Here is a 9,598-nt window from a genome sequence, read left to right on the forward strand (position 1 = left end):
CTTTGGTGTACATCAAAAGGATCGCGCGGCGACAGAACGGTGAAATCGACCGGCTTTGAAGTCATTAAGTGAGCTTAGTCCCTGGAATTTAGAAGGTGATCCTTCCTTTGATATTCGATAGATTCAAATATAACAAAACTAAGCCATAAGAAGGAAGGTAATATAACGTATGAGGTAGTTATACTACGTGTGTATGTGTTCCCGGTTAAAATACTTGCCGCTTCCTACCCAGTAAGATAGAAAGAATTTCTCTTTAGCTCATTTGGTAGAGTGTAAGGCTAGTAAACCAGAGGTCCCGGGTTCGAGTCCTGGTGGAGGCATTAGACATATAATGACCACTTGTACATGTGTCACGCTGTATAAGTGCAGTTATAATCCAATCAATCTACTGTTTAACATCAAATTACATGTAATTACAACATAATGTATATGTTGCTTTTGTAGCCGGGTTCAGGTGCTATACAGATTTCTTACACATCACGAAGAAGCAAATTTCCGTTTACACAATCATTTTATTTTATTATTTATGGGAGTCGAAAGACCCTGCAATAGCACATATAAACATATAAGCACATGTACAATACATAATGAAAGATCTGCATTATACAATGGACATCAGATTGACTTTACATAAAAAATACACGATATCCGTAACGGTTGCAATTAACATTACGAATTTAATACAATACATTTGAAATACTTACATAATAAATTATAGAATTTACCAATTTTGCACATGAACTATGATAAATACGAGATAATTGAATAGTGCCTAATATCAAAAATACCTACCCTATCGCTCTGACAGGGGTCTACTGATGATATCTACGTATAATATACGTTGCCTAAATAATAGGTCTATGTTTCTGTTGAAAAGAAAAATAACAAAACTTAATATATAGTAAAAATATAAAATTTCAAATAGCTCAATACTAATATATTTCAAACACTTACTCTGAAATAAGTAGAGTTTTGTTCACCGCTGTCGGTATACTGTATGTCGGTATTGACTGTATAGGTTTCTATGTCTGGTCTGGTCTCTGTCCAGTGCGGGAATGAAGATGCAATACGTGCAAGTGCACGAGCTAACATGCGATCACGTGACAAGACATTTACATAACAAAACAGCACATGTACAGGTAACAAACACTTAAGGCACACGTTGACCAGACAAACCGGTTGGACGAGTACGAGAATCAGTAGATAAAAATAGTTAAGGACTTCCCACCCTTCGTAATACCACGGAATTAGATTAGTTATCTAAGTCCGTGGTAATACACATGTTTTTCTTGTCGCATTTTCGTATCGTCAATTCCGTATTGCGTATCGGGCATTCCATTTACCGTAGTGTAAATTATAGTAACACCGGGTAAACAATAGTACACGTGCGTGACGATGATACATGTATGTCAACACCCGATATCGAGACTTAACTTGGAAATGTGTAATCACACGTGCACGTAATTCAGAAATAAAGCTTATGATACAAAGACATTAGTTAACTCACGGGAAAACACTGACATACGATCAGACGACTTCGAGAAGGTCGTATATGAGGCGCATGGAATGCAGACTGATGTGTTTTGTTTACCGACCTCACATGTACGTATATATATCACGTTCTAACAGTATTTCACAAGCTCTTGGTCGCTACGACTTTTGTTGTGGAGCGAGTTACGCTCTGTCAGATAAATCGGTTCCCAAATGCAATTACAATAACTAATGAAAATAGTGGTTTTTAAAATATCAAGATCCCTATAAAATGCAAGTGCATGTGCGTGCACGTAATAATGGCATACCATGCGAAAGCCAATGGTTATATATGTACCTGACATGTTAATATACCATGCGTAAGCGGGCTATGGATTGATGTCCAAAGTGTACATGACTGAGAGTATTTTTGTTCCATAAGAGAACAGTAAATAAATGAATTATAAGACTTTGTGTGTATTTGGTTCAATTTTTGTATGAAATTATGTGACCTGTTTGCTTTCAGCTGGTATTTAGTAACTTTTATCCATACATTTTCAAGAAAAAACGCTTTTTGTAACATGTTGTAGATATTTTATGATAAATAAAATATTTGTAGGGTTGATTATCAATGTTTCTTTTCATTATTTTATTGCTGTAATAGTTTTGAACAATGCCACATGCTCCAAAAATGTGAAAGTGTTGAATTTGACGGAGAGAAAAAAAATCGGTATTTTTTCAAAAAAAAAAACCCAGTTTATCGGAATGCTTAGATATTCATAAGTTCATCTCTACATATTGACATAACCATTATGTGAAACTTTCATTGAATTCTGCTGGCTAATTGCGAAAGAGTGGAGCCTCCTTAAGTACGTCAGACATACATATAACTTAAGCATTCTCACTAAGACACTATTATATAGTTTAATAATTTGAATTAAACTCATATAACAAAATAATCTAAAAAAATAGCACTGCCTCATTTTTCACGATGATGAATATCTACAGGTCTATAAATATAAATAAACGTTTTAGGAGTTACCCGGTAAAACCAGGGTTGAGGGGGCATTTCAACGAAAGTTGATTTAATTCCTTAAAAATGCTAATAATACTTTCTTTCTGTACTCCAGGAGGGGTTCCCAATGTAAATCCATGAAATATGAAGAAGGTAAATTCAAAAAAGGGAACCCCAATAACATAGATTAAATCACACATGTATTTTATTACTCGAGAAACGTTTTCATGGTTTGTTTCTGTTTTTTATTTTGTTAATTCCGAAAATAATATGTGTTTTTTAGCGAAATCGTCAAAACTCTATTTCACGGGCAACGTTGATTGTTGTGTTTTACAAATTAAAAAAATATATTAGTTAATTAATAAAATCATAAAAAAAATTAACGCAAGTGTTAGACAAACTGGAACAATCCAAACAAAGAAAAATGTACTGACTGAAAACAAGAACGCAAATCAAGTTCATAAAATAATTAGCCTAATCAAAAAAATAAAGCTTAAGAGTTGTCCCCCTTTACAGTGTTAGATTGCTTTCTGGTGAGCTCATCATTATTAGTGTTTTTCTTGAAATTAATAAAACAATGCATAATGTATATATATAAATGAAATATTCCGCAAGTCATACATGTACATTACCTGAATAACTTCAACAATTTACAGGCGGTTGTCAACAATAAGCCTACCACAATCTGCTCTTAGAATTAAGGCTAAAGTCATGAAATGTGGAACATACCCCAATATCTTCACCTGTAATTCCGGGGTAAGGCAGGGTGAAAATCTTACCCCATTTTTATTTTATTGTATCTAAATGTACAGTCATTGGATTCTAAAAACATTTAAAGGTCACAGGCCTATCATATTTGGCGGGGAAACTTGAGAATGAGCTACACATATATCTCAAGTATATACTGTTATATGCTGATGACACTATTTTGTTAGAAGGTACCCCAGAAGATTTACAAAAACAACTCAATGTGTTTAATGATTATTCAAAAGTGCGGCATCTTAAAGTAAATATCGATAAAACAAAAATGATGATATTTGGTAGAGGGAGAGTATCCCAAAATATACGTTTACTTATAACAGAAATGAAGTAGAAATTGTGAAAAATTTCAAATATCTTGGTGTTAATTTTACTCAAAATGTAAATGTTCTAACGCGTTAAACGTAACTTCTAACGCGTTAAACGTAACTTCTAACGCGTTAAACGTAACTTCTAACGCGTTAAACGTAACTTCTAACGCGTTAAACGTAACTTCTAACGCGTTAAACGTAACTTCTAACGCGTTAAACGTAACTTCTAACGCGTTAAACGTAACTTCTAACGCGTTAAACGTAACTTCTAACGCGTTAAACGTAACTTCTAACGCGTTAAACGTAACTTCTAACGCGTTAAACGTAACTTCTAACGCGTTAAACGTAACTTCTAACGCGTTAAACGTAACTTCTAACGCGTTAAACGTAACTTCTAACGCGTTAAACGTAACTTCTAACGCGTTAAACGTAACTTCTAACGCGTTAAACGTAACTTCTAACGCGTTAGTTTTTAACGCGTTACTGTATATCGCTTTTGGCCATAGATGCATCAGAAATGAAACGTGTTTTTCCAGTTTACCGCTTTGTGTAAGTTATTATATGATGGCATTTCGAAGAAGTCGGGAAACGTACTCTATTTCATCATCTGCAATAAGCGTACATGTGACGAATCGCGGGAGAAATCATTGTTTTGGTGGCATTAATGACAGGGGCAGTTATCAACAGGTGGAGGTAGTTACCGACAGCTAAATTAAAATGTTAATTATTTCTATTATCTCTCATAATACATTCATTTGTTCTGACGTGTGTCCAATTGCTTAAATAATCATTGTGGAAATGTTTTTATGTTCTTAATGTTCAAAAGATAATTAGTTATATACCTCCTGCCTAACGGAACAATTTTCATCAACATTTGATCTATGTAATTGTTTACTTTTCAATATATAGTATATTCTGTCTATATATGGCTGCATTGTCTTCAAATATTGATATTTTTCTCAATTTGTAATTGCAATTTATATTGAGGATATCTACAAGAATTATCTACATGAATTTTATTGAGAACTTTGGATTTTTTAGTATTTTAGTTATGCTTGTAAAGTTATGTCTGTTTACTTTTTTCAAGTTTCAAGTTTTACAAGTTTTTATTTCACTCAGCCACACTTTAGTGTGGTACAAGAGGTCACATTTATACAAATACAACACCTTATTCTGTATAACTTATGATATAACAGGATTTACAGCATAATTAATATTTTCAATATTGTTTCTAGAAATCTCCAAACTTTTTTAAGGAGAACAGTGTTGCATATTTGAAACATTCCTTTCATTTTCACGGTCGTCGGATAATTATAATAATACTTACGTATATATGTTTGCCTCAGTTCCATGATCTGACTGTTATTACAAATAAATAAATAATGGAATTCGTCGCCAACATCAATGTTACAGAGATGACATATTCTATTTTCCCTTGGGACACCTGTCCATCTTCCTGTTTCGATAGGGAGTTTCGAATTTGATGTTCTGGATTTAGACATTATTTCCCGATCTTTTTCCCCAAACCGTTTCAAATATTCTTCTAAGCCAAAATCTTTCTTAAAAATAGAATAGGTATTCCCTCTGGACGATATTGTGACGTCATGATTCCATTTTTGAATAAATTGATCCTGTAACTTAGATTTAAGTATATTTTTCAGTAGCGGCTTGCTTACAGTACATGTTTCTTGAAATATCCATACATAGTTCATTCCCGAGTAACCTAGTAATTCTTTAATATTTTGCAACCATTTACACTTAATGACGTAATTTTCGTGTAACTTGTACACGATTTTGTAAATTTTGCCTGAGAGCTTATCATGACAAGTGACTAGAGCATACCAAAACATTATCATTTTACAATTAATATCAATCTGGATAGGATATCTTCCTGTTTCTCCGTACACCATGTAATTGGCAGTGCTCCTTCTAAAATTTAGCAGTCTCTTACAAAACTGTAAATGATTCTTTTCAATTGAAGTGTTATTTTCAAATCCCCAAACATCTGCACCGTATATTAGAATTGGCAACACTTTTGAGTCAAACAATTTAAACTGGAGATCAATTGGTAAAGGAATATTTCTATTTTTTCTGCGTACTGCAAATAATGCTCTTTTGCTTTGATAAAACTGCCATTGTAGATAAAAATAAGTCCTAGGTACATAAAACTATCTTCTATATCAAGTTCTACTTTTTCGTTTATAAAATATCATAATTTGGGTTTTCTGAGTATTAACTGAGAGCTTCTAGTTTGAACAATATAACTCAAAAACATCAAGCGCAGACTGTAGCCCTTCTGGCGTGTCTGACATAAGGACGGTATCGTCTGCATATAATATAATAAATAACTTCAGATATGTTCCAATGGTATCAGCAAATTCACGTTGTTTTCTTGAAAAAAATCTTCTAAATCACTCAGGTACAAAGCAAACAAAAATGGTTACAAATTTTCACCCTGTTTTAAACCGACATTGCAGTTGAACATGACGGACATTTCAGAGCCATTTTTTACTCAGGATTTCGTATTTGAGTACAAACCATGAATTACATTGAATATTTTCCTTTTTATACCGCTCTTAAGTAGTTTTTCCATAGCCCGGCTCTCCAGACAGAGTCGAAGGCTTTGCGAAAATCTATGAACGCACAATACAGTTTTTCCCCAAGTGATAAGTATGATGTAGTTAAGAAATGAAGAATAAACATGTTATCTACTGTTGAGTATCCCTTCCTAAATCCCGCTTGTTATAATAACAAATTCATCAGACAATTTGTTCAGGCGGCTATTTAAAAATGATGTGAAAACTTGACCTAGGCAAGATACAAGAGTTATCGCCCTGTAGTTGTCAAGGTCATTTGGATCAAAGCTGTTTTTGAATATAGGCTTTATTATACTGTTGTCCAGGCATATGGTACTACGCCTGTATCGAGTATGATATTAAAGCTTTGCTGTTTGCGAGTTTTTTAATCGCACCAGTAATCTTATCGACGCTAATATCGCCATTTAATATATCGTCACATTCACATAGGTTATTCTCTATTTCGAGATCATCATCATGTTCATCTATAAGTACTCATAAGATTTTTCAATGTCGATTTCATTACATTGTCTTTTTTTGTTATCACATATGTTATTGAGGATATTACAGAAAGCTTTAGTATCAGTCTTAAAAGGGTTTAAAGGGTTGCCGATAACTGCCGCAATTTGAGTATCGGAGGTAGTTATCGACAGTATGTGAAATAAATACCAATTAATTTTTGTTTTATCCATCAAAAACATATTTTTTATGAATGACTTGTACTTCAAAGTTGCCTGTATGATTTCCATATACATATATCGTGGATTGTGTAAGGTGAGAGCAATCGTGTTGCTAAAGTCTATCCAGTAAACAGACATAACTTTACAAGCATATATATATAGTTAGCTGCGGGAACCGTAGCTTCTATGTCCGTTTTTTTAAATAATTATTATTGTTATCGGACCATAGATCCGATAACAATAATATTTTATTTTTTTTTTTTAAATTGGACATAGAAGCTACGGTTCACGCAGCTAATATATAGTCTACAGTTGAGGCTGGTCTATAAATACATCCTAGCAAGAAGTTATGACGTGCAACTGTTACTTCAACAATTTACAGGCGGTTGTCGACAATAAGCCTACCACAATCTGCTCTTAGAATTAAGGCTAAAGTAATGAAATATGGAACATTCTCCAATATCTTCACCTGTAATTCCGGAGTTAGGCATGGGTGAAAATCTTTCCCCATTTTATTTTTTATTGTATCTAAATGACCTTTAAATGTTTTTAGAATCTAATGACTGTACAGGCCTATCAAATTTGGTGGGAAAACTTGAGAATGAGCTACACAAGTTGTATTTAATGTTATATGCTGATGACACTATTTTGTTAGCAGATACCCCAGAAGATTTACAAAAACAACTCAATGTGTTTGATGATTATTCAAAATTGAAGCATCTTAAAGTAAATATCGATAAAACAAAAATGATGATATTTGGTAAAGGCCCCGAGAGGATCCCAAAATATACGTTTTACTTATAACAGAAATGAAGTAGAAATTGTGAAAAAAATCAAATATCTTGGTGTTAATTTTACTCAAAATGTAAACGTTCTAACGCGTTAAACGTAACTTCTAACGCTTTAGTTTTTAACGCGTAACTATATATCGTGTTTGGCCCGAACCGCCACCCATAGATGCATCCGAAAAGGATCGCATTGCCATAGTACACCTACAATGTACATATTTAATTTGAGTGAATTGAACAATTTCTAAATTGCGACCAATCAGAAGCCACTGTGTGGTTGTTATGGCAACAAAACGTTCGTGATTGAATTTGCAGTGCCCTAATACCCTATATACCAATTTTCATCGAAATAAAACAATATCTAAATTTCGACCAATCCGAAGCCTCCGTGTGGTTGCTATGGTAACGAAACTTATGTGGTTTCATTTGCAGTCCCATTATACCCCTACATGTATATACCAATATTCATCAAAATCGAACAATATCTAAATTTCCACAAATTAGAAGCCTTTGTGTGGTTGCTATATGGTTGCTATGGCAACGAAACATATGCGGTTGAATATTCGCAGTCCCCTAATATCCCTATATACAAATTATCATCAAAATCGAATAATATTTAGATTTCCACCAATCACAGGCCGCTGTCCGGCTGACCAGTCGGATGACCGATCGAAAAATAAAAATAAGTTTGCCTGTCATACACGAACACTCATGTGAAGTTTCGTTGAATTTTGCCCTACGGTTTTCGAGAAACATGTCGGAAACCTCGTCGGCGGAAGAAAGTGGAAGAAATAGGAATAATAATAAGAAAATATTAATAATAAGAAACGGAGCAAAAACAATATGTCCCCACACTTTGTTTGGGGGACCTAATTAAAGCTTAAGAGTTGTCCCCCTTTAAAATGTTTGATTGCTTTCTGGTGAGCTCATTATAAGTGTTATTAGTGTTTTCTTTAAATTAACAAAACAATGTATATATATATATATATGCACATTACCTGAATAACTTCAACAATTTACAGGCGTTGGTCGACAATAAGCCTATCACAATCTGCTCATTCATAATTGTACAGTACTTATACATATATATATATATTACTGTAAATTAAATAACTAGAGCATTTATAAGTTATACCTTTATCAAGAAAGCTACAAATGAAAACTGAAAATTATATTTAGGAAAATAAAAAATAAACATTTTCGAAAAGTGTCTTTTTATTCCTGGCAATAATTTGAAATAGTTGTACGTAAGTTCAGATTGTCGGATAATAATCAGGAAAAAGTACAAAGGGACTTAATAATTGTCAACAGATGTTTTTTTAGGGGACGATCAACAATTTATTTCCTGTGGTTCAGATATAAGCCTAATTTACTGCTGAGAAAGGGCTATTGGAATAAATATTAAATAATTTCATTGAAAAAAAGTCTCCATTGGACATTTTGTAGATGATAAAACATTTTATCTATAAAACAAAATATTAAATGAGTGTATATTGTTTAAATAAATAATTTTCTTGAATGTTTATTTTTGTTTTTGTCTACACGTATGCAAAGTTCTTTGAAGAACAATCACGAACTTAGATAATTAATTCCGTAATGTAATTAATCATAAGCAAACTAGCATAATGAATCGACATGGAACCGTTTTTATCTAAGTCTATGAACATTGTACACGATGTGAAAAAAAATCTTGGAATTGTCCACTTACATGTTACATATGGGTAAGTCGGAATTAGTGCAAAATTACATTCGATTTTTTTTCACCCGTAAATAATAAGTAATCATATTTTACACTGAATCTAACAGCAGTATTAATATTTATATGGTATCAGAAAAGGTACGCTAATTCTGTTGAAAGAATGGACATGTTTGACAGCATAACGAAAAAGTTTGACAATGCTTTCCCACGAAAAGATTAACTCGTCCAACTGATGACGTCACAGCACGTGCCGGATGACAGGTGCGTACTTTTTATTGAATGGAAAGCTCATGTTTCGTT

The sequence above is a fragment of the Mizuhopecten yessoensis genome, unplaced genomic scaffold (genome assembly GCF_002113885.1).
Source record: "Mizuhopecten yessoensis strain PY_sf001 unplaced genomic scaffold, ASM211388v2 scaffold7521, whole genome shotgun sequence".
NCBI classification, from domain to species: Eukaryota; Metazoa; Mollusca; class Bivalvia; order Pectinida; family Pectinidae; genus Mizuhopecten; species Mizuhopecten yessoensis.